The sequence below is a fragment of the Schistocerca cancellata genome, chromosome 2, assembly GCF_023864275.1.
Source record: "Schistocerca cancellata isolate TAMUIC-IGC-003103 chromosome 2, iqSchCanc2.1, whole genome shotgun sequence".
NCBI lineage: Eukaryota > Metazoa > Arthropoda > Insecta > Orthoptera > Acrididae > Schistocerca > Schistocerca cancellata.
In genome coordinates, this window is record NC_064627.1 from 168,254,775 (window position 1) to 168,282,462 (window position 27,688).

Consider the following 27,688-nt stretch of genomic DNA (forward strand, 5'->3'; position numbering starts at 1 on the left):
AAGGCTTCGTCAGTGTAGTCGCTAGCAAAGTCGTCCGTACAACTGGGGCGAGTCCTAGTACGTCTCTCTAGACCTGCCGTGTGGTGGCGCTCGGTCTGCGATCACTGACAGTGGCGACACGCGGGTCCGACATGTACTAATGGACCGCGGCCGATTTAAAGCTACCACCTAGCAAGTGTGGTGTCTGGCGCTGACACCACAAATATTTTTCGTGTGATCTAATTATAAATTAACATTTTTCGGGTTTTTTCCTTTACTTGTTCTGTGAAACCTTACTCATTGCTATCACTTTATCATTGTAGATCAATGGGAAGTACGGTACAGCCTCTGGCCACTGGATTTGCGAGTGTCAAAATGTGACATAAATGGCCGTGAATTTTGACTGGATTGACTTAGAAGTTACAATTTTTCCCTGTCAAGCGACCATAGGCCTCAACACCTCATGTAAAGTTAAACTTGATACGTCAACCCCTTCCTGAGGAAAGATGCTTTTAACAGTATGGATGACAAACAGACAGACGGATGGACAAGTGAGCCTCTAAAGGTTCCGTTTCTATCGACTGAGGCACGGAACTCTAAAAATTACCCATTCGCTGTGTAACTCGTTACTCCGCAGCACGTGGTTAGCAGGAGTGCTCAGAGGCAACACGACAACGAGGAATGAGCACGCGATGCTCGCCTCTGAGGGCGACCGAGGAATTTTCCACGGCGTCCAAGGACGGGACAAGCTGCCCGAGCGTCACGCAGGCGCGGCGGCTAGAATCGTCGTCGGCGCTGCGTCTGATTAGAACGGCCTCTCGCGCGGCTGATAGCCCCGTTCCGGTCCACCAGCCGCGGGTACACAGGCGGATCGGCCAGCGCTCTCCAGCGGTCCTTGGAAGCAGTACTGCGCAGTCCGTTCCGAGGCCGCCAACACCCTGGCGGTCAGATGTCTACAGTAACGCACCAAATGGAGCGTGATTCCACAGTAACAACGATGGGGAAAAAAGCGCGAGTCATTCCCGTTTGAAGAATGAACGTCACACAGGTACATATACTGGTCTTGGACAGAAATAGGGACTTACACAAATCCTGATGCTAGCCAAGCCTGCGATGTTGTATCTGATCACAAACGGACCCGTGCAATGCGCCCAGTACGTTGCAAGTGCCAATCGTGGTCAGACCAATGTTCTGTGTGCCGGCCGCGGTGGCAGAGCTGTTCTAGGCGCTCCAGTCTGGAACCACGCAGCTGCTACGGTCGCAGGTTCGAATCCTGGCTCGGGCATGGATGTGGGTGATGTCCTTAGGTTTAAGTAGTCTAGGGGACTGATGACCTCAGTTGTTCAGTCCCATAGTGCTCAGAGCCATTTGAACCATTTCGGTATTCTGTGTAGTCGTGAGTCCATAATGCCGCAGCTAAGAGAATTCGAAAGTAGACAGTTTATTGTTGCCCGTACGGTGGGCGATTCCGGAGCCAAGTAACAGAAGTGTTAGGCCCTTCAAGATTTATACCACATGCAGAGAAAGGGGAAAATATCATCCACTAAGTCCCAACGCAGACACAGGTGTTTGTCGAGTGATGGTAACAGGTGGCCATTGAAGAGCACTGTGGCGAAAAGTAAGAGGACGACAGCTGCAAAATCCACTGCAGGAGTGAAAATCGTACTTGCGTATTCTGTCAACACCAAAACAAAATGGAGGGAGCTCCATAAACTGGGAACTGCAGGGCGAGATGGAATTCCAAAACCACTCACCTGTGCTGCAAGTGCCCATAACAGGAAAACGTGGTGCTGAAGTCATAGATCCTGGACTACTGAGCAATGGAATAAAGTAATTTGGACGGATGATTCTTGTTCCACACTGTTTCCAATTTCTGGCCGAGTTTGCCCTAAAAGTGAAACATGGCGGGGCTTTGATGATAACGGGGACGCCAAATTTTGGTATTCCATGGGCCTCACGGTTACCCTGCAATGTCGCATTGCTTGCCTAGGATTACGTGGCCGTTTTGGCTGATCAGGGCCAGTCAATGGTCCAATTTTTGTTTCCCAAGGGTGATGCTGTGTTCCCAGACGAGCGTTCCTGTTCGCAGAGCTCACATAGTCCAGGACTGATTTTGTCAGCAAGAGGATGAACTGTCGCGTCTCCCCGGCCAAAACGCCTGCCGGAGTGGCCGAGCTGTTCCAGGCACTACAGTCTGGAACCGCGCGACCGCTACGGTTGCAGGTTCGAATCCTGCCTCGGGCATGGGTGTGTGTGATGTCCTTTGGTTGGTTAGGTTTAAGTAGTTCTAAGTTCTAGGGGACTGATGACCTCAGATGTTTAGTGCTCAGAGCCAGTCAACACAGCCACCAGATCTCAGTATTATTGGGCCTTTGTGATCTACTTTGGGGAGTAGGGTACGTAATCGCTGTCCACGTCCATCGCTACCTGAACTTGTCACTATTTTGTAGGAAGGGTAGATAAGGTTCACATTAAAACGATTCAGGGCCTACATTTACCCATACTGAGACAACTGGAAGCTGCTTTGAATGGCAGCTGCTTTCCTACATCGTATTATGCCTGGCAATGTGTATTTCCACATTTTTCTCTGTCCCGGCAATTTTAAGCTGAAGTTGTCTGTTGCAGAGCTGTAGAACATGTTTCCTGCTCACAGTTCATAACGTTCTTGACACTCAGCTCGCACTGAACTTCTATGAAACTCCTGATGCAATAGACAAGGGCACGCGCTTTGATATCGTGCTTCTTTCCTTCCGGAAGGCATTTGATGCAGTTTCACACTCTCTTGTACTACACAAAGTGTGCACTTGTAGAGTATCAGACTGGATTTATTACCTTTTTCAGGACTTTGTAGCAGATAGTATTCAAAACGTTGTTCTTATGAATAGAGGTAAAGGTGATTTCGGGAATGACCTAAGGGAGCATTATAGGGTCGTTACTAACTACAATATACATGAATGATCTAGTGAATAAAGTAATTGTAAAACTGTGTAGCGAAAGAAAGGAAGACCTACAGGGTGTTTCAAAAATGACCGGTATATTTGAAACGGCAATAAAAACTAAACGAGCAGCGATAGAAATACACCGTTTGTTGCAATATGCTTGGGACAACAGTACATTTTCAGGCAGACAAACTTTCGAAATTACAGTAGTTACAATTTTCAACAACAGATGGCGCTGCAAGTGATGTGAAAGATATAGAAGACAACGCAGTCTGTGGGTGCGCCATTCTGTACGTCGTCTTTCTGCTGTAAGCGTGTGCTGTTCACAACGTGCAAGTGTGCTGTGGACAACATGGTTTATTCCTTAGAACAGAGGATTTTTCTGGTGTTGGAATTCCACCGCCTAGAACACAGTGTTGTTGCAACAAGACGAAGTTTTCAACGGAGGTTTAATGTAACCAAAGGACCGAAAAGCGATACAATAAAGGATCTGTTTGAAAAATTTCAACGGACTGGGAATGTGACGGATGAACGTGCTGGAAAGGTAGGGCGACCACGTACGGCAACCGCAGTGGGCAACGCGCAGCTAGTGCAGCACGTGATCCATCAGCGGCCTCGGGTTTCCGTTCGCCGTGTTGCAGCTGCGGTCCAAATGACGCCAACGTCCACGTATCGTCTCATGCGCCAGAGTTTACACTTCTATCCATACAAAATTCAAACGCGGCAACCCCTCAGCGCCGCTACCATTGCTGCACGAGAGACATTCGCTAACGATATAGTGCACAGGATTGATGACGGCGATATGCATGTGGGCAGCATTTGGTTTACTGACGAAGCTTATTTTTACCTGGACGGCTTCGTCAATAAACAGAACTGGCGCATATGGGGAACCGAAAAGCCCCATTTTGCAGTCCCATCGTCCCTGCATCCTCAAAAAGTACTGGTCTGGGCCGCCATTTCTTCCAAAGGAATCATTGGCCCATTTTTCAGATCCGAAACGATTACTGCATCACGCTATCTGGACATTCTTCGTGAATTTGTGGTGATACAAACTGCCTTAGACGACACTGCGAACACCTCGTGGTTTATGCAAGATGGTGCCCGGCCACATCGCACGGCCGACGTCTTTAATTTCCTGAATGAATATTTCGATGATCGTGTGATTGCTTTGGGCTATCCGAAACATACAGGAGGCAGCGTGGATTGGCCTCCCTATTCGCCAGACATGAACCCCTGTGACTTCTTTCTGTGGGGACACTTGAAAGACCAGGTGTACCGCCAGAATCCAGAAAAAATTGAACAGCTGAAGCAGTACATCTCATCTGCATGTGAAGCCATTCCGCCAGACACGTTGTCATAGGTTTCGGGTAATTTCATTCAGAGACTACGTCATATTATTGCTACGCATGGTGGATATGTGGAAAATATCGTACTATAGAGTTTCCCAGACCGCAGCGCCATCTGTTGTTGAAAATTGTAACTACTGTAATTTCGAAAGTTTGTCTGCCTGAAAATGTACTGTTGTCCCAATTATATTGCAACAAACGGTGTATTTCTATCGCTGCTCGTTTAGTTTTTATTGCCGTTTCAAATATACCGGTCTTTTTGAAACACCCTGTATGTAGGTTCCACGATTTGTCCAGATGCTGACCATTCATCGAGAATGTAAATAAATACACTGCAGTGATATGAGTCATTTGATAGCGATATGCACATCTGCAGATGGCGGTAGTATCGCGTACACAGCATATAAAAGGGCAGTGCATTGACGGAAATGTCATTTGTACTCAAGTGATTCATACGAAAGGGTTTCCGACGCGGTTACGGCGGCGCGACGGAAATTAAGACTTCGAACGCAGAATGGTAGTTGGAGCTATAAGCATGGGACATTCTGTTTCGGTAATCGCTGGGGAATTCAGTATTCCAAGAACCACAGTGTCAAGAGTCTACCGATGATACCAAATTTCAGGCATTACCTTTCATCACGGACAACGCAGTGGCCGAAGGCCCTCACTAAACAACCGAGAGCAGCGGTGTTTGCGTAGAGTTGCCAGTGCTAGCAGAGAAGCAATACTGCGTGAAATCATTGTGGAACGTACGATAGACGTATCCATTAGGGCAGTGCGGTTAAAATTGGCGTTGATAGGCTATGGCAGCATGCGATCAACTCGAGTGCCTTTGCTAACAGCATGGCTTCGCATGAAGCGCCTCTCTGGGCTCATGACCATGTCGTTTGGACCCTAGACGACCGGCAAACCGTGGCCTGATCGAACGAGTACCGATTTCAGTTGGTAAGAGCTGATGATAGGGTTAGAGTGTGACGCAGACTCTACGAAGCAATGGGCCCAAGTTGTAACAAGGTACTGTACAAGCTGGTGGTGGCTCCACAACGTTGTGGAATGAATGGGTACTATGGTCCAACTGAACCGATCATTGACTGGAAATGGTTACCATCATTTAACACTTCCGGGCTGAGATGCCGTGGTCCGTACATAAGAATCTCCCCTGACGTTTCGCCTTCGTCTGCGGAAGGCAACTTCCGAGGGCAAACGGCGAACTGCAACGAGAGCACGAGTGAGCGCCGTATATATAAGCCATCCAGACGGCGCCGCTGTCAATCACGTGACGTCGGCTGTGCTATGATCATAGAATGAAGGCTTTCACGGCAGGTGTTGTCATCACTTAACACTTCCGGGCTGAGATGCCGTGGTCCATTGTCAAACACTGCAATAATTTTAATAGAAAAGATGAAGGCATTAAGCTGCATAAGATATGGATGTCAACATTGCAGAAACAACCTGACGATGGAATTTTTGTAAGTGACCCTGCGCCATGTCAGCGGACTAAAACTGTTAGCGACTGGTTCGAAGAAGAATTCGAGACAACAGTTTGGCCGCCCATATCGCCCAACATGAAACCCATCGGACATTTATGGGACATCATCGAGAAGTCAATTCATGCACAAAATCCTGCATAGGCAACACTTTCGGAACTATGAGTGGCTAGCCGGCCGGTGTGGCCGTGCGGTCTAGGCGCTTCAGTCTGGAACCGTGTGACCGCTACGGTCGCAGGTTCGAATCCTGCCTCGGGCATGGATGTGTGTGATGTCCTTAGGTTAGTTAGGTTTAAGTAGTTCTAAGTTCTAGGGGGCTAATGACCACAGATGTTAAGTCCCATAGCGCTCAGAGCCATTTTTATGAGTGGCTATAGAGGCACAACGGTTCAATATTTCTGCAGCGGACTTCTAACGACTTCTTGACTCCTTGCTACGTCGAGTTCCTGCACCACACCGGCCAAAAGATGTGACTTGATAGTAAGAGGTATCCCATACTTTTGTCACCTCATTGAATACGTGAAATGTCGCTCGGAAATAGTCGAAAAGATCTATTACTGTGCGAGTACTGGTAAAAAGTAACTGGAAACATTAACAACGGTAAAGTACCACAAAGTAGGTGAGGAGAGAGATCTAAAGAGAAATGACCATACAAAAGCAGCTCCAAGAAAAGCAGGCGTCTAGTTGATATTCCTTGGAAGAATGGTAAAGTAATCTAGTTCACCCACGAAAGAAATGGGCTACAAAGCAATTGCAAGACCGATTCTCGAGTGCTACTCATCAGCCTGGGGCCCCTACTAGGTTGAATTAATAGAAGGGATAGAGAAGACCCAACAAGGAGCGATGCGTTTTGTTATGGGATCACTCAGTATGCGCGAGAGCGTCACTGAGAAGCGCGGCAGACTCCACTGGCAGCACCTATAAGAGTGGCTCTGTGCATCACGTTTATTCATAAAGTTCCGTAAGCGTTTGTTTCAGGAAGAACGGGGCAATACATTAAATCCTTCCACATGCGTTTCCATAATCATCGCGACGTGAAAGTCAGTGAAAGTAGAGCCGATACCAAAGTTTATAGTCACGAACGCATCGTTTGGAAATGGTGCAGGAAAGGGAGGAAATGATGTACCTCGAGTATCCTCCTCCACACTCCGTAAGTTGACTTACAGAATATAGATATACACTACTGGCCACTACAATTGCTACACCAAGAAGAAATGCAGATGATAAACGGGTATTCATTGGACGAATATATTATACTAGAACTGACATGTGATTACATTTTCGCACAATTTGGGTGCACAGATCCTGAGAAATCAGTACTCAGGACAACCACCGCTGGCCGTAACAACGCCTGGACATTGAGTCAAGCAGAGCATGGATGGCGTGTACAGGTACAGCTGCCCATGCAGCTTCAACACGATACCACAGTTCATCAAGAGTAGTGACTGGCGTATTCTGACGAGCCAGTTGCTCGGCCACCATTGACCAGACGTTTTCAGTTGGTGAGAGATCTGCAGAATGTGCTGGCCAGGGCAGCAGTCGAACATTTTCTGTATCCAGAAAGGCCCGTACAGGACCTGCAACATGCGGTCGTGCATTATCATGCTGAAATGTAGGGTTTCGCAGGGATCGAATGAAGGGTAGAGCCACAGGTCGTAACACATCTGAAATGTAACGTCCACTGTTCAAAGTGCCGTCGATGCGAACAAGAGGTGACCGAGACGTGTAACCAATGGCACCCCATACCTACACACTGGGTGATACGCCAGTATTGCGATGACGAATACACGCTTCCAATGTGCGTTCACCACGATGTCGCCAAACGCGGATGAGACCATCATGTTGCTGTAAACAGAAGCTGGATTCATCCAAAAAATTACGTTTTGCCATTCGTGCACCCAGGTTCGTCGTTGAGTACACCATCGCAGGCGCTCCTGTCTGTGATGCAGCTCAAGGCTAACCGCAGCCATGGTCTCCGAGCTGATAGTCCATGCTGCTGCTAACGTCGTCGAAATGTTCGTGCAGATGGTTGTTGTCTTGCAAACGTCCCCATCTGTTGACTCAGGGATCGAGACGTGGCTGCACGATCCGTTACAGATATGCGGATAAGATGCCTGTCATTTCGACTACTAGTGATACGAGGCCGTTGGGATCCAGCACGGCGTTCCGTATTACCCTCCTGAACCCACCGATTCCATATTCTGCTAACAGTCATTGGATCTCGACCAACGCGAGCAGCAATGTCGCGATACGATAAACTGCAATCGCGATAGGCTACAATCCGACCTTTATCAAAGTCGGAAACGTGATGGTAGGCATTTCTCCTCCTTACACGAGGCATCACAACAACGTTTCACCAGGCAACGCCGGTCAACTGGTGTTTGTGTTTGAGAAATCGGTCGGAAACTTTCCTCATGTCAGCACGTTGTAGGTGTCGTCACCGGCGCCAACCTTGTGTGAATGCTCTGAAAAGCTAATCATTTGCATATCACAGAATCTTCTTCCTGTCGGTTAAATTTCGCGTCTGTAGCACGTCAACTTCGTGGTGTAGCAATTTTAATGGCCAGTAGTGTATATGTAGAAGCTGTGTAAGGAAATCCAGGAAAATTTCCATCTGGGTTTGCAGTCGAGGATTTGAACCTGGGGCTTCTTGAACACTGTGCCACCTGGCACACTCCAACCCGAACGTTTGAGCGAGTTTCATGGTGCATCTTGGAAAAACAACGCATTACTCCCTTCGTTATTCAAACTAGTACTCGGGTATAGTGGTGTAACTGCACTGACCCCATTCAATGACCCAGATTTAAATTTTCCATAGTTTCCATAAATCATCGTAGGCCAAATCCAAGGCAAGTCATTTAAATAGGCTGCGACCATTTCCCTTCCCCTTCCTTTTATAATTTAGGCAGTTCTCCGTCGGTAATGACCTTGACGTAGAAATGGTGTCGCACACTATCCTTCTGAGTTTTCTCGCCAGCTTTGTGTGTCAAATGCGCTTGTATCATGAATACGACAGTGCTGAATGCTTGTATATAGTTGTGTGTGATCAGGGATTCTATGGAAATTAAATGAAGCGAGAACGTGAACTCGATGACAGAATATGGCCTACTTGTCCCGAATAGAACCGAAAGGAGCACTGAGTTCGACGTATCCATACGCTGAAAGGATCATTACGAACAGCGATCGACCTCACTCGATGAGACATTACGGAAGTACTTTACCTTTAACCAGGAAATAGGTCTGATTGTTAGAAGCTGAAACCTATAGCCTGTCCCTATCCAGCCAGTTGCTGCGTGTCAATATTTCTTTCCACTAGCACCCTTCATTGGCATACGTTCACGGACTTCGTTGACAAAGATGGAGTATATTTTTATACAATACTGATAATCCTTCAGATAAGCGAAAGTAATGTAAGGTAAAGCTGTCTTCAACCCAAAGGTCTGTTTGAACACCGCAGTATTTGAAATGTCGTCTTTTCCTCGAAGTTTCCGAGACGTCGCGCTAACTCACATTCGCGGCCGCGGTCAGAAAGCGTGGGACGCGAGACCAATTACGCGACGTACTGCTCCGCGGATTAAATCGAAAACATTTACTGGCAGACCCAGATTAATCTTCTGCTCTGCTCCATTATCAAATCACACAACATGAGGTCATCGGCTTCGCTTTGACCCGTAAGACAGTGTTTATATTCTCACTATTCCAAAGTCAATAACCAAAGTCCTATAGCTATCCAAATGTTTACTGAAGAATTCCGAGACACGGCCACTGGACTGGAATAAATTCACCCACTAACAGCTCATGTCGATAATCTCCACAAAACAAAACAGCAATACAGTTCAATGCAAATAAGGAAACACTCTCACAAAAACGCAACACTAAAATATTCATGGGAACAAATAGAATTCATTTGTTTTCAGAATGAGATTTTCACTCTGCAGCGGAGTGTGCGCTGATACGAAACTTTCTGGCAGATTAAAACTGTGTGCCCGACCGAGACTCGAATTCGAGACCTTTGCCTTTCGCAGGCAAGTGCTCTACCAACTGAGCCACCGAAGCACTACTCACGGCCGGTACTCACAGCTTTACTTCTGCCAGTACCTCGTCTCCTACCTTCCAAACTTTACAGAAGCTCTCCTGCGAACCTGGCAGAACTAGCACTCCTGAAAGAAAGGATATTGCGGAGACATGGCTTAGCCACAGCCTGGGGGATGTTTCCAGAATGAGATTTTCACTCTGCAGCGGAGTGTGCACTGATATGAAACTTCCTGGCAGATTAAAACTGTGCGCCCGACCGAGACTCGAACTCGGGACCTTTGCCTTTCGCGGGCAAGTTTTAATAAATCCTCGCCAAGTCTGTCTCGTTAACTGAAACACCACCGTAAAACTAGCTACTTGGCTCCACAACCCTCATGTTAGACGCCTCTTCTTACTGAGCATTGGCACACTTGCTAAAAGTCAGCAATTTCCTAGAAAATCCAGAAATGATTCAATCTGGAATGCTTGCTCAAGCAAGGTAAAGGCACCTTCGGATTCTCTCAACCTTCAGTATGAGTACTATGGCTAATTTGGTTCACTTTCACCTTCATCCACACGTCCGTCACGTGTTCCCGAGCTATGATGTCGCAAGACATGTCCCTCTTATTAATGACATCATCATCATCATCATGTCCGACCCCGGTAGCTGAGTGGACAGCGCGACAGATTGTCAATTCTAAGGGTCCGGGTTCGATTCCTGGCTGGGTCGGAGATTTTCTCCGCTCAGGGACTGCAAGTTGAATTGTCCTAATCATCATCATTTCATCCCCATCGACGCGCAAGTCGCCGAAGTGGCGTCAAATCGAAAGACCCGGCGAACGGTCTACACGAGGGGAGGCCCTAGTCACACGACATATACATTTTTTATCATCATCATCATCACGTGTCAAACCACGTTCCATGAAATATGACACCATTCAGAATCATAGAACCCACACATTTCTTCGGACGCTGACAGCAGTTAAAATGAAACAGTCAATCACATCTCAGTAATTTACAGAATTTACAGGCTATTAAAACGAAACAGCCAACCACAGTGCACCCCCTATAGCAGCCGCTATGCTACATGTTCAAAGTTATCCCAAGGATCTGAAATTTACACCATTTACAAAAATCTGTCAAAAACACTTCAGTTTCATACGAATGTTGTGTAAATTGGCACCATGTTCAAAAGTATTAGATTATCTGTTAACAATACGTAAATACTGACAACACCGCTGTACTTGCCATTAGCACACACACACACTAGCGCACGCTTCAAAATTGATCCCTAAAACATGATCCGCCGGCCGCGGTGGCCGTGCGGTTCTGGCGCTGCAGTCCGGAACCGCGGGACTGCTACGGTCGCAGGTTCGAATCCTGCCTCGGGCATGTGTGTGTGTGATGTCCTTAGGTTGGTTAGGTTTAAGTAGTTCTAAGTTCTGGGGGACTTACGACCTAAGATGTTGAGTCCCATAGTGCTCAGAGCCATTTGAACCATTTGCACCATGATTCCGAACCCTCAAAAAAAAAAAAAAAAAAAAAAAAAAAAAAAAAAAAAAAAAAAAAAAAAGAAATCGAATAGGTCTGAGCATTATGGGACTTAACCTGACAAACCTAAGGACATTACACACATCCATGCCCGACAGGATTCGAAACTGCGACGGTAGCGGTCGAGCGGTTCCAGACTGAAGCGCCTAGAACCGCTAGGCCACACTGGCCGGCTCCGAAACCTCAAATTAAGTGCCCTCATGCTATTTCCATGTCTAAACTATCACAAAACACACATACTGAAAAAAATAACGTCCTAAGCAGGAAGCTGACATTCCATTTATAGACCTACATGAGATGATGTACCAAAACAAACGTGACCAAGCCTATAACTGCACAAAACACATTTTGACTAAAATACTATATTAAGCAGGCAAGCACACGAACAAATAGGCAGTATGAATTACCGCCAGCTACTGTAAAAGTGTAATTAATGTGATACTAAGCCCGAACGAGAGTATGAACAAGAACAAAACTCAACAAGCACTATTTTAGCGGATAAGAGGATAGAAATGCTCACTTAGTATGTACAGGGTTATTACAAATGATTGAAGCGATTTCACAGCTCTACAATAACTTTATTATTTGAGATATTTTCACAATGTTTTGCACACACATACAAAAACTCAAAAAGTTTTTTTAGGCATTCACAAATGTTCGATATGTGCCCCTTTAGTGATTCGGCAGACATCAAGCCGATAATCAAGTTCCTCCCACACTCGGCGCAGCATGTCCCCATCAATGAGCTCGAAAGCATTGTTGATGCGAGCTCGCAGTTATGGCACGTTTCTTGGTAGAGAAGGTTTAAACACTGAATCTTTCACATCACTATGCGTGAAACTTGCCCGCACGCGTTCAACTGTTTCTTCGCTCACTGCAGGCCGACCTGTTGATTTCCCCTTACAGAGGCATCCAGAAGCTTTAAACTGCGCATACCACCGCCGAATGGAGTTAGCAGTTGGTGGATCTTTGTTGAACTTCGTCCTGAAGTGTCGTTGCACTGTTATGACTGACTGATGTGAGTGCATTTCAAGCACGACATACGCTTTCTCGGCTCCTGTCGCCATTTTGTCTCACTTCGCTCTCGAGCGCTCTGGCGGCAGAAACCTGAAGTGCGGCTTCAGCCGAACAAAATTTTTTGAGTTTTTCTACGTATCTGTAGTGTGTTGTGACCATATGTCAATGAATGGAGCTACAGTGAATTTATGAAATCGCTTCAATCATTTGTAATAGCGCTGTATATAAAGTATTTTCATGTTTAAAGTGTCCGTCAGAAAGGCTACTATTGCCTCTTTCTCTTACAGTCTAGACATACTCGAGTTTATGTATAAAAATAAACTTTCAGGAAAGGCTGCGACATTTATCTACCAAAATAATAGTGTCGAGGCTCTCCAAAACGTTTACAGACTCGATTGCTAATCAACTACCGAATAATACCAAAGCCTAATCGTAATATTCCAAAATACAACATGTAAACCAACAACATAGCCAAGACAAACTGACAGAACACAATTTTAGGATCCTTCATAGCAGCTGACGATGGTGCAACATGATTTTTGATAAATAGCTGCAAGCTGTGGGGCACTAACTACTGAAAATAATCAATTATGTTGTGGAGTCAGCCGCCAATCTTTGCCGAAAGTGTTCATCATCTTCTAGTCTGCCTGCATACCATGACAATTTTCCAACGATACTTTCTCCCAGTATAGAGGACGGGACGGTTAAAACTGTTTTGGGAAATCTATGGAAAAGTGCACATTGGATTACAAAAAGGCTTGTAATAACAGTTGCTCGTCTAAAAGGGGGACATTCAGTAACACTACATTCCATCCCCCTAGCCCACCCCAAGAGGGTGGAAGGGTGTCAAATTTGAAATCTTCAAGAGGAACCCCAAATTTTTATTGCGGCTTCAGATTCTCCGGGAAAAATACGTAACTTTTGTATGGAACAATTTTATCGTTGCGTGATAGATGGCGCTGTAATCGACACAAATCAAAATGGGCTATAATCCGTTGAAATTGGCAGTATCTCAGGAAATTACCCAACAGATTAGGATCCTAGGAGGGTAGAAGGGGGGGGTATTCTTACTTTCTGTAATGTGACACAAGTGTTTTATAGTAAACCAGAGTGATTCTCCAGATCGTAACACATTAGGGTGTTCGCATTATTGGTGTTATTACCTTCACAGATGGCGCCGAAGTGGAAAGCGGTTGGAACAGGTCATTGTTTGTTAATCTACGCAGTAACAACTACATTTAGCATTAATCAGGTTCCCTTTCCTCTCATCATTGGGTTGCTTGTTTTGGGTGAGTTCCCTTGCCTCTCACCATTGGGGTGCTTGTCCTAGGTGAGTCTGCTTGCCTCACACCAGCAGGGTGCTTTTTCTACGTGAATCTGCTTGCCTCACACCATTAGGGGTGCTTGCTCTAGGTGAGTCTGCTTACCTCTCACCATTGGGATGCTTTTTTTATGTGAATCCCCTCGCCTTTCACCATTGGGGTGCTTCTTTTTGGAGGCACCCCTTGCTTCTTACCATCAGGATGTTATTTTTATGTGTGTCTGCTTGCCTCTCACTATCAGGGTGGTTGTTCTAGGAGAGTCTGCTTGCCTCTCATCATTGGGGTGCTCGTTTTACGTGAGCCCACTTGCCTCCCACCATAAAGGTGCTTGTTCCAGGATTAGTCCACTTGCCTCTCATCATCGAGATGTTTGCCTTATATGTATCCCCTTGCCTCTCAAAAATCTTCATGTTTTACTGAAGCAAATGTTCGAAACTGTGCCCGTTGCTGCAACACACATTACAACCCTATTTCTGAAAGACAATCATACGTCTCTAAGTGTGTCTTTGCAAAAATTTGCACATGCTGAGATAACTCGCTACAAAATATTTACAGGGGTTGTTTGCATGTTCATGTAACATTTTTTTCCTTTCCCCAGAGGAAAAAATCGGAAGGCGTCAAATTTGGTGAACAAGCAGGTCATTCATGAGGAAGTTCTCATCTAATCCAATGACCTGTATAATACCGATTCAGAATTTCACGTGATATCCATGAATAATGGACTGGACAGTCATCGTGTGGAAACTACGTATCCATTCTTGTTTGAAATGGCATATTTTCCGTTAATATTGGCAAAATATTATCTAAGAAGTTACCATACATTCGATCACTTACATTACCGTTTGTGAAGTATAGGCCAATTATCCGAGTATCTAACATATCGCACCAAATATTAACATTCCAGAGACGTTGAAGCTCTACTTGAGTTAACCAGTGGGGATTCTCCACTGCCCGATAACACATATTATGCCGATTTTTGTGACCGCGATTCATAAACTTTGCTTCATCAGAGAAAAATACCTGTGAATGAAAATCATCATTGGCTGCTAGCTGTTGCTGTATCCAATTGAAAACGTTCATGAGGCTTTGAAAGTCGCTTCCACGGAGGGCTTGATGCAATCATAGGTGATATGGATGGTACTTGTCTTCATGGAGTATGTGCAAAACCCTTCGTCGCGAAATTCCTGTACCTCGTTCGATTCGCTGAGAGCTGATGTGAGGATATGCAGCAATTGCAGCTGAGGCATCCACTGCGTTATTTTCGTTGGCAGCAGGTCGTGGTCGGATTCTTCGTGTGGGTTTCAGTTAAACAGTTGGATAACACTGCGAAATGTCGTTGCAGAAGGAAAATTCCTCTCAGGGAACAGGTTAGCATACCAGTGACGAACTTATCCTACATGAATATTTGACACAAAGTACGAAGCAATGGTATCTCCCCCCTCTCTGCAGTCGTCAACATTGATACACAAGTAGGAAGAGATGCTTGCGGTTCGAATGTTTGCAGTAAAGTGAAACGCAAACGCTTTAATGTATTTGGGACTCTGGGTACGATGTCGCAACGTGAAACACGCGTCCAATACGAAGAATTGTTGTTGGACATGTGTCTGTTGCGTGATATTTCCTGAAAACGGCATGGGAAGGTGCAACAAAAGTATTCGGACAAAGGCGGACAACGTGAGAGAATAGTTCATTCCGAGACGCACAGAGTGTGAAGCGACTGCAGTGTGTCCGACATTTCCGCGAGACGATAGCGATGATTAGTAAACACGTATCGCGGGCCTGTGCAGGTCGACGATGGGACGCAGAGGGAAGTGTTCTACGTTCGAGCAAAGGCAACTTGTCGTTTATCATCACGCGGAGGGGAAAACCTGCAGGGAAATTGCCGCAATAGTGAACATGAAGAAAAGTACAGTTCACGACATTATTAAACGGTTCGAGAAAGAAGACCGATTGGAATTCCGTTGCAGTACAGGACGGCCACGGACATTTTCACAGAGAGTAACGTGTGATTGTGCGAAAGATACAACAGAATCCGAAAATATCTGCCACACGAATTGCAAGTGAGGCGGAGGAAGACCTTGGTATAAAAGTTCGTCCCGAAACCGTGCGGAAAGTACTACGACGATCGCAGTCGAGTGGCACGGCGAAAGCCATTCATAAATGCACTGAACCAGAAGAAACGTATGCAGTTTGCGGGGGAATACGCCGAATACGATCAGGCTTGGTGGAATCGGGCGATATTTTGCGACGAATGTAAATTTACATTATGGCAAAGCGACGGAAAGGCAAACATGTGTCGAAAGACCAATGAAGAGCTGAATCCCAGGAACCTCAAACCAACAGTAAAGTTTGGAGGTGGGAGCATCATGGTGTGGGGATGCATGTCCGGCAATGGTGTGGGTGATTTAGTGCTCATTGATGATACGATGGACAAGGAAACGTATTGAATATACTGCGAGGACATTTGAAGCAGAGTGCACGACGTCTAGGTATTGCGAACAACTTTCATTTTTATCAGGATAATGATCCCAAGCATACCGCGCATATTGTATAAATGTGGTTGCTCTTCAATTGCCCGAAAGTATTGTACCCTCTCCCTAATCACCAGACCTTAACCCAATCGAACATTCGTGGGATAAATTGAAACGGACCCTCCGCGCGGACAACATCTATACGAAGGAGACCTTGAAAGAGAAACTGCGCCAAAATGGGCAAATATAGGCCCAGATTTCACGAAAAAACTCGTGGTAAGTATGCCTAGTAGATTGGAGGAGGTATTGAAAACGAAAGGTGGACCCACAAGGTATTGACATTTTCTTCGTATAACTTATGAACATTTATTGGACAGTGTCCGAATACGTTTGTAGCAGCAGGGTGTGCAGGATGTTTCATTTTTGTTGTTAATTTTTCTGTTATTTATGTTTTGGAAACGAAATAATACAATAATTCTTTTGTAATTAATGTTGTTACGCATATATATTGCTAATAAATATGTTTGGATTTCATAGTCAGTGTTTATCGAGTACTCATTGTGGAACTTCCCATTGTCCGAATACTTTTGCGACTGAGTGTATATCCTAGAGGTGTTGCACCTACAACGAGGGTCTGACCACGGGCTGCAAAGCGTGTTCACCGACCGTGCGTCACAGACGCTTGCTTTAATTGTACAAAACGTGTAGCAGACAATGATTAACGTATCGAACATTCCCCTATCACTTTTGATTGGTTTGTAACTCGTTTTGATTTGTGTCGTTTACACAGCGCTATCCATCACGCAACGATAAAATTGTTTCATACGAAAGGTAGGTATTTTTTTCAAGAGATTCCGAATCTGCAATAAAAATTAGGCCTTCCTACTGAAGATTCAAAGCTGACATTCCTCCCACACCCTGGGGTGGCACAGGGGTTCGAATTTAGTGTCATTGGATGTGCCCCTTCGAAGGGAACAACTTTTATTACAACCTTTTTTTCTCATAAGTGTTGTAGCGTTCCACATATTTCCGCAAACAGTTTTAACCGACCCATCCTGTATACCTGCCTCGTCTGCGGACTGCTTTACGCTACTTAAAACGTTTCAACTGTACGTTCAAGCGTATCGTTAAGCGTAACGCTCCCATCACACTTTGTTTAGGTACATCAGTAACTACTTTCATTTTTGAGTGTTTCGACCGGTAAGAGCGACACACTGAGTCCAATTTGCTAGCAGTTCTTCATTTCAAGTGCATAGCCGTCTGGGTTCCTATAGAGAAGTCGTAGGGTTTACAGAAATGTCATCATGTGGGTGCATAAAATAAAGGACTGCTATAAATGAATCAGTCGTTTTCAAACCGCTGTATTTTCCAATTACATATACAAACAGGACTGATGTATGAACAGAACCATCAGCTCACAATATTTGCAATTCGAACTCTACAAATATTGTCTCGAGACGCGACGCATGTCCAAGTATTAGTCTAGTTTGTTCCATACTGCATGTAGCAAGATCCAGTCAAGGGTCGTTAGAGCAGCAGCGACACGTTCTCTGAGTTGTTCCAGTGTCCTTGGTAGTTGGGTTACATAAACACGGCCCTTAAAGTACCCGCAAGCGAAAAAGTCACTACGTGTGAGGTCAGGCGACCTGGGGGACCAAGAGAACAGAGCCACGACATCTTCTACTGCACCCCCAACGTAGCGACACGGACGTTCGTCGTTTAGGTGACGACGAACATCGGTGCTCCAATGCGGGGGTACCCTGTCTTGTTGGACGATCTCGGAATTAGCAGGCAGCTGTGGAAACAACCACGACTGCCGCATATCTCAAGGTACGAGGTACCCGTCACATTTCTTTCACAGAGGAAAAACGGTCCTATAACTTCATCTGTGGTATTCCACAGAAAACATTAATATTCGGCGATTATCGTTCTTGCGCCACAATTTCATGAAGGGTTTCAGTGCCGCTCTCCCTCACATTGTAGTGATTTTCCAGATAAATAGAAGGCTTTGTCGTCGCTGATTACCACCTTGGAAGAAGCGAAATGTTCTTTCTTGCTTTGTCGCCATTTTGTCAAGTCACTGCACTTAACGCTACTGGTAAGCACAATGCAAACTTGGCGTTTTTATGATTCTATTCATGCACCGAGCATACACTGATGAGCCACCTACTTAATAGTTTGTTTGTCCGTCTTTGGAACGAAATACATAATTGATTTCTGCGCATCAGGGATCCGACAGTTTGTTGGTAGGTTTGTGGAGGTACGTGGCATCAGATGTCAACGCACAGATCATGTCACTCGCGTAGGTAACGAGCCGCTGATTTGCGTAGGCGGTGATGGCCCCCGATAGCGACCCAGGTGGGTTCCATAGAATTTACTGCTGGCGAATTTGGTCGGCGAGACATCAACCGTGAGTTCACTATAATGCTCCTCAAACCACTATAGCACGGTTCCGGCTACGAGACACGGACAGTTATACCGCTGAAAGATGACACCACCATAGTGGAAATATCAAGCATGAAGGGATGTACGTGTTTCGCAGCTGTGAGTGTATTCGATTACTACCACAGGTCTCACGTAAACGCAGGAGAATGTCTCTCATAGCATAATACTGCTTCCACCTGCGTGTATCCCTGACGCACTGCACGTTTCGAGCCGCCTTTCACCTCGATGACAGCTTTTGTGGAGACGCCCAGCGACGTAGCGTAGCAAAAATGTGATTCACATGAAGAGTCGACACGTTTCCATTGATCGACGGTCGAAACCCGATGGTCCCGTGCACAGTTTAATCACAATTGACGAGCTCCATGTTCAACAATGTACGGTGAAAGATGTGCTCCGAAACCCTTGCGCTTGCACCAGCGTTGTGCTCTTTTGGCTGAGATGCCACAGATCACCATCTGTCCAACCTTTTGGCGCCTTGTGGTACTTTCGCTTTCCTACTGCGGCGGCGCGGTTCTTTCCGTCCCTTTACGACGAACCTGCACCACCATCTCAGCATATCATCGGTAGGGAAGCCGAGTGAAACATACTGTACTTCGACGTGAACTAGGCTGCAATTATAGTCACTAATCTACGTTTCGGGAGAAAGTTTTTTCACTAAATGAAAGGTTGGAAATTTTGTCCTCAATTAATATATTCTGAAACTTAGGTGAACAAGTATCGCTGCCAAGCCCGTGCTAGTCTTAACACAGTCACTCACAATCCATTTCACTCACGTTAACAAGTTTATGGTGTTGCATTTCCCGAAAACGTAATAGCTACAAACATACTGATTGTTTTTGATTGATAATGTTCGCCAAATATTAAGTCTGTCGGTACCAAATGCAGTCACAGTTTTTAGCCACCGACATGCTCAATAAGTCACGCGGAATATATGTCTTTTCTCGTCACAAAGTTCACTTACAATTTCCGAAATTTTTACACACCCATCGGAATAATTATGCCGTCACTTTCCAACACTTTTGATGTATGAAACACTGCTAGATCCGGCAACTTATCGTTTCCATCGGAACTACTACTACACACGTCCGATCTGTTTCATGGCTAGGCTTCGACTCCTCTCTAGAATTCTCTAAGTCTTCTCTACCAGCAGAGAAAGGCGCGCGAAGAATATTGCTTTACCATTGGTCAGTTTACTCAACAGCCAATAGCAAAACAACGTTCTCCCGCGTCAGTCCGCGCTTTTCATGAATAACCAATCGCAAAATAGTGAACCTAACGACTACACTTTTTACCTACGTAATTATCTAATATGCTGAAGTTTTGCTTATGCATAAAGTTATTTACTATTGTTATTTATACCTTAATTAACTTTCCCTTTACCATAAACTTACTTTACAAATCTATTCTGCAAAAATCCCCTTTGTCCATATCCATACTTCTTCGAAATGTTCCCACACTAAATCCCACTACATAACTCGTTAAACAATTATCTTCATATTAACCTTAAACCACCCTCACGCATCATTCATATTGCTAAAACACATTTATAACATTTTACATCCACAGAAAGGCATAATAACACTTTATGAAAATACTAGAACAGTTTATGAAAAACATTCAATTACTTTAGTGCACTCTAGAGGGCACAATCGAAACTAAAATCACAATCCCCCTGTCCAATATTGTCCTCTACCGGCTGATACATAAACTACGTGCACGTCCAGTCTCGCTTCACCATCTGTCACTATACAGCTCTGAGACACATCTCCCACTTACCCGCCTCCAAGGCAGGATCGTTATACGGCGCTACGCCTCACTACCTCTTTCCCTTAACTCTTCACTACGTTCGACCAGCTTCGCCGTCTTCGAGATACCCGTTCACAGGCTCTGCGTAATAATCATCTGCCCTTTGTTAAACTCTTACATCAATGAATTTCTCTTTTGCAGCCCATATCTTTGTTGGGTGCTCCACCATCCGTGTCCGCTCCACTTCCATACTTTCATTACCTCGTCACGTACCCGCAATGCCACCAGGTGGCATCCAGCGTCGTGGTGTGCAGTGGTCATAATGTTTTGGCTTACCATTATACACGGCTATTACAAATGATTGAAGCGATTTCATAAATTCACTGTAGCTCCATTCATTGACATATGGTCACGACACACTACAGATACGTAGAAAAACTCATTAAGTTTTGTTCGGCTGAAGCCGCACTTCAGGTTTCTGCCGCCAGAGCGCTCGAGAGCGCAGTGAGACAAAATGGCGACAGGAGCCGAGAAAGCGTATGTCGTACTTGAAATGCACTCACATCAGTCAGTCATAACAGTGCAACGACACTTCAAGATGAAGTTCAACAAAGATCCACCAACTGCTAACTCCATTCGGCGATGGTATGCGCAGTTTAAAGCTTCTGGATGCCTCTGTAAGGGGAAATCAACGGGTCGGCCTGCAGTGAGCGAAGAAACGGTTGAATGCGTGCGGGCAAGTTTCACGCGTAGCCCGTGGAAGTCGACGAATAAAGCAAGCAGGGAGCTAAACGTACCACAGCCGACGATTTGGAAAATCTTACGGAAAAGGCTAAAGCAGAAGCCTTACCGTTTACAATTGCTACAAGCCCTGACACCCGATGACAAAGTCAAACGCTTTGAATTTTCGGCGCGGTTGCAACAGCTCATGGAAGAGGATGCGTTCAGTGCGAAACTTGTTTTCAGTGATGAAGCAACATTTTGTCTTAATGGTGTAGTGAACAGACACAATGTGCGAATCTGGGCGGTAGAGAATCCTCACGCATTCGTGCAGCAAATTCGCAATTCACCAAAAGTTAACGTGTTTTGTGCAATCTCACGGTTTAAAGTTTACGGCCCCTTTTTCTTCTGCGAAAAAAACGTTACAGGACACGTGTATCTAGACATGCTGGAAAATTGGCTCATGCCACAACTGGAGACCGACAGCGCCGACTTCATCTTTCAACAGGATGGTGCTCCACCGCACTTCAATCATGATGTTCGGCATTTCTTAAACAGGAGATTGGAAAACCGATGGATCGGTCGTGGTGGAGATCATATCAGCAATTCATGTCATGGCCTCCACGCTCTCCTGACTTAACCCCATGTGATATCTTTCTGTGGGGTTATGTGAAAGATTCAGTGTTTAAACCTCCTCTACCAAGGAACGTGTCAGAACTGCAAGCTCGCATAAACGATGCTATCGAACTCATTGATGGGGACATGCTGCGCCGAGTGTGGGAGGAACTTGATTATCGGCTTGATGTCTGCCGAATCACTAAAGGGGCACATATCGAACATTTGTGCATGCCTAAAAAAACTTTTTGAGTTTTTGTATGTGTGTGCAAAGCATTGTGAAAATATCTCAAATAATAAAGTTACTGTAGAGCTGTGAAATCGCTTCAATCATTTGCAATAACCCTGTATATGTAAATACAGCACTTTGAAAAATACAGAAATTTGAAAACGAACTATTTATTTATAGTAGTCCTTAATGTTCTATAATATTCCACAGAATATACAGGGTGCTTCACAATCCCTATTACAGGATTCTACGTATTGTAGAGGGGACTAAGCACAGGGTGATTATAATTAAAGCGCGCCTACTGACACTGGTCCCGTGTGGGCTGTAATTATCCTACGGCAACGAATCTTGATAGGTATTCTAAAGCGTTAATGTGAACCGATTTACCCTGGAAAAAAATTAGTTCCAGTTTTGGTCACCAGGTGCAAATGAGGCGCTGTAAATGCAAGAAATACGTATAGAAAAGTTTCCATATGCAACAGATTAGGAACGGGACGTGGGCAGAAAAGGTCAAACGAATGAGAAAGGCATAATATTGATGATATTAGTAACCGCCACTTACACAGTTTCTTCAGTACGAGCACGGAAGTCGTTGACGGTACTGCACCAGATTTGCAACTGGTGGCCAAAATTGAAACTAATTTTTTTCCAGCGCAAATCGGTTCTGCATTAATGCATTAGAATATCTACCAAATTTCTCTGCCATACGATAGTCACAGTCCACACGGTACCTCTGTGGGCAGCTGCACTCTGATTATAACCACTTAGTACATAAAGTTTGTTAAGGATCCTATGTCCGGAATAATATCTGCCATTTAGACGTTTGTGCGATGGTTGGAAGGAAGATATATTACTATCTTCTGTTTTGAAACAGTTTCAGGTCACTAAATTCAGTATTTCAGTTCAGCTATCAGAATACGTAGGAAAGAGACAAAGTTACTTTACAGTATGATTCCAAGTGAACATTCCGTTTTTTACCTTCTTGTGAGTGTTCATGGTTGAGAATTTCTACCAGATCCTAAGTAAAGCAGTTGTTCATAACGAGCGTAGAAATGATCCTTCGATTTCTCAGTTTAAGTCCGTAGATATATTATAAAAGTGGGTGTGTTTTTGTACGTTACACATGTCCTCGTGAAACACTAGATCGATTTCAAGCAAACCTGGTGCACGTATCGCCTACTGTCTGGAAAGAACCACTCCAGGTGTATGAGCGACCTAATTCCCGAAGGGTGGGGCTGGATGTGAAAAAGAAGCGAATCTCACGACGCGCATATAGTCAGACTGTATTCATCCTGTTTTTGAGAATGGAAGCACTTAGTGATTTGCAACAAACTTTGCACATAATTTCAAATTTTTAAGACTTTTTCTCGCTGACATCCCACCTCCCCCACAGAGTGATGAAAGGAAAAACGTTCATCGCTTACTATATTTTCGCTGCTCTTGTAGTAAAACTGCCGCATCATGCATGGCGTTTTAGTTTATTACTTCTTTACTTTTAACATTATTCGCAGCACATTTCTCAGACAATATTCACTTACACCACTGGATGAATGTGCAGAATTAGTTCATCGTATTACACATACACTCCTGGAAATGGAAAAAAGAACACATTGACACCGGTGTGTCAGACCCACCATACTTGCTCCGGACACTGCGAGAGGGCTGTACAAGCAATGATCACACGCACGGCACAGCGGACACACCAGGAACCGCGGTGTTGGCCGTCGAATGGCGCTAGCTGCGCAGCATTTGTGCACCGCCGCCGTCAGTGTCAGCCATAGTGATGGGCTAAACTGCGATTTTCCGATATCAGTGATTTCTGTGAATGCTACTTTTCAGTATCTGTTATTCTTAACTGTGATTTGTCGCAGTTAAGAGTCGCAGTTAAGGAACATAGGTCGTGTATCCCTCCGCCACTGCTATTTCTGCGATTTCTGCTACTTCCGCGATTTCTGCGATTTCTGTGACTTCTGCTACTTCTGCGATTACTGCGACTTCTGCTACTTCTGCGATTTCTGCGACTTCTGCTACTTCTGCGATTTCTGCGACTTACCACCGTATGAAAAAGTTACATCTGTCAACACAGAAAATTGCATCTCAACAAACCTGTCATTGGCAAGTATGTTTTACGTTTTTTCTTCCGTTGGCTTTAATTTTGTATTAAAGAAACAACTGTGAAAATATTAATAGTGTAATTAATATGTAAGTAGCCGTACAGTACCGTAATAGATCGTATTTAGAAAATGAATTCTAACATATTGTTATGTTCACAGGTACCTGAACTACATTTCAGTCACTCAGTAAAGTGATAACTCAAAATATCATTGTCAACAGATCTGAAAAAATTGCCACTGCGTCTTTAGACCGTTTTCGTCAGACGAGAGGTTAGTTTCTAAGCGTTTCGATGGACTTAATTACTTCAGTGAGATCGTTCTTGCAAATGTGATATTTATTATAGCAAATATTAGCAATCTACTCTGTCAATTATATTGCTAGTAATTAATGACAGCAAAAATTGTTTAATAATCCTTGTGTTTTTGCAGACACAGTTCTGACTCTGATTACTGGTTGCTGTACGTATCTATCCACATCAAGGCTGTTTTTGAGAGAGACTCGCGAAGATTCAAGACAGCTCTTAGAGGATTTACAGTTTAAAAGTGAAGTAATTGTGAAATAAGTGTGTGAATGATTAAACTGTGTTTTATTGAAGTTGTTGTGCGATTTTAAAGGAATAATAAATGTCAAATACAGTGAGTGAATAATAAAAATCTCATTTTCCACATGTTTAAGCCGTCCTATACCCATAATTTTCCGCCACTTACTTATTGGTAAACACTTGTTGGAGAGTGACATGCCGCCCCCCCCCCCCTTTCTCCACAATCTTGGTGTGACACTGATCTGTAACATATCCCGAAGTCTACAATATGCATTTTGAGGCTGTCGATATGAAAGTGGTAAGTACAGATCTTCCAGTTAATTCAGGAATAGCTTAAGTGCATTACTTGAAAATAACACAGGAAAAGTTTACTTATGTAGGTGGTATTAGTGTCGGCAAAAAGTTCTTGTGTGTGAAGTTGCCATGTAGAACACCAGGTGTAAAACTTTTCTCCCGAGTCTTGAACTGTGTCGGAACCAAAGTGAGGCATTCATATGACTGTTTTCATTTCTCTACACTTATACAGATGTCTGAGTTCTGCTGTGTTAGCATTGCAAAGTCCTGTAGGCATGTGGAGTATTAACCAAAACTGTCATATTGGAAGCATAATCAAACACATTTGTTACGTTACTTGATATTTTCAGGAGAAAAAGGCAATGTTGCTTCTTATTAATATAATACATTCAGAGTCACAGCAGTATTTGACCAACCATAACTGATGCTGAATGTGCATGTCGTCATATAATGTGAAGGGCTTATTTCAATAGTGGTACAGGTCCATTACCTCCACTTTTCTGTCTTATAATGCTTCTGAAATTAGTGATCCAAACAAACATAAATAAAGGTTCATCTCTAGCAAGAAGCCATATATTTGAATATTTCTGGTATCTCAAATGCAGATTTGTCAGCGCTCATTTATTTTTACGACTCTGTATCTCAAAATGAACAAAAATGGACTTGTACCACTATTGAAATAAGCCCCTCATATGCACACACAGCACATCGCTCTCGTGAGGCACAAGGCTCTCATAACGAAGTACGTACGTCGGTCAACAGATGACACTAGGAATAGTATGTTAACTGCGCTTTTTAGTTGCTACTTGCGACTCTTAGTTGCGATTTGTCACAGAAATCGCAGTTTGACTGGTAGCGAATAGCGTAGTATGAACTTTGCTCAACAGATGGCTGTGCTAACTGCGCTTTTTAGTTGCTACTTGCGACTCTTAGTTGCGATTTGTCACGGAAATCGCAGTTAGACTCGATACCGTATCGCAGAGATGGACGTATTACGAACTTTGGCCAACAGATGGCACTGTTAACCGCGCTTTCTAGTTGCTACTTGCGACTCTTAGTTGCGACTTGTCACTGAAATCGAAGAAAGCAGTGCTAAATTCGACCAATAGATGTCTCACGTCTTTGAATATGAAATACTACTTGCGACTGCTAATTGTGACTGAAATCGCAGTTAGAATCTGTAAAGTTGCTACTGTGATATCTGTGACTTCTCAGTCACTGTGATTTCTAACAGATACGCGATTTCCTGCACACCACTAGTCAGCCAGTTTGCCGTGGCATACGGAGCTCCATCGCAGTCTTTAACACTGGTAGCATGCCGCGACAGCGTGGACGTGAACCGTATGTGCAGTTGACGGACTTTGAGCGAGGGCGTATAGTGGGCATGCGGGAGGCCGGGTGGACGTACCGCCGAATTGCTCAACACGTGGGGCGTGAGGTCTCCACAGTACATCTATGTTGTCGCCAGTGGTCGGCGGAAGGTGCACGTGCCCGTCGACCTGGGACCGGACCGCAGCGACGCACGGATGCACGCCAAGACCGTAGGATCCTACGCAGTGCCGTAGGGGACCGCACCGCCACTTCCCAGCAAATTAGGGACACTGTTGCTCCTGGGGTATCGGCGAGGACCATTCGCAACCGTCTCCATGAAGCTGGGCTACGGTCCCGCACACCGTTAGGCCGTCTTCCGCTCACGCCCCAACATCGTGCAGCCCGCCTCCAGTGGTGTCGCGACAGGCGTCAATGGAGGGACGAATGGAGACGTGTCGTCTTCAGCGATGAGAGTCGCTTCTGCCTTGGTGCCAATGATGGTCGTATGCGTGTTTGGCGCCGTGCAGGTGAGCGCCACAATCAGGACTGCATACGACCGAGGCACACAGGGCCAACACCCGGCATCATGGTGTGGGGAGCGATCTCCTACACTGGCTGTACACCACTGGTGATCGTCGAGGGGACACTGAATAGTGCACGGTACATCCAAACCGTCATCGAACCCATCGTTCTACCATTCCTAGACCGGCAAGGGAACTTGCTGTTCCAACAGGACAATGCACGTCCGCATGTATCCCGTGCCACCCAACGTGCTCTAGAAGGTGTAAGTCAACTACCCTGGCCAGCAAGATCTCCGGATCTGTCCCCCATTGAGCATGTTTGGGACTGGATGAAGCGTCGTCTCACGCGGTCTGCACGTCCAGCACGAACGCTGGTCCAACTGAGGCGCCAGGTGGAAATGGCATGGCAAGCCGTTCCACAGGACTACATCCAGCATCTCTACGATCGTCTCCATGGGAGAATAGCAGCCTGCATTGCTGCGAAAGGTGGATATACACTGTACTAGTGCCGACATTGTGCATGCTCTGTTGCCTGTGTCTATGTGCCTGTGGTTCTGTCAGTGTGATCATGTGATGTATCTGACCCCAGGAATGTGTCAATAAAGTTTCCCCTTCCTGGGACAATGAATTCACGGTGTTCTTATTTCAATTTCCAGGAGTGTAGTTCTGGAGATATGGCACGATAAACATTTTGTTCCGTGAAAACGAAAATTCAGGGCGAAATTCACTAGAGATGAGGTGAAATATGTGTACATATACGTGAGAAATATGCCAAATATATGTGACATGTTTGTACTGCTGCAAATCTACGGATAAAAAACTCCTCCTAAACCCGTGGCTCGATTTGATTTCAATCAAATTTGCTTCACATATTCGTATTACTTGACGTCTGGAAAGAAGTACTATGGGGGTAAGAACTAGCAAATTTCTATTGGGGTGGGAGTGAAACGTGGACAGAGAAGGGGGAAGTTCAAAAATGGTTCAAATGGCTCTGAGCACTATGGGACTTAACATCTGAGGTCATC

The 27,688-nt window shown here is 45.0% G+C and overlaps 1 long non-coding RNA gene across 1 annotated transcript; it reads left to right on the plus strand.

Moving 5' to 3' along the window:
- The first annotated feature begins 23,881 nt into the window (after positions 1-23,881).
- Positions 23,882-24,629, plus strand: LOC126144334 (uncharacterized). The gene is made up of 3 exons (XR_007529759.1): positions 23,882-24,000; positions 24,155-24,265; positions 24,425-24,629. It is a non-coding gene; the product is annotated as an uncharacterized LOC126144334 (long non-coding RNA).
- Positions 24,630-27,688: the final 3,059 nt, after the last annotated feature.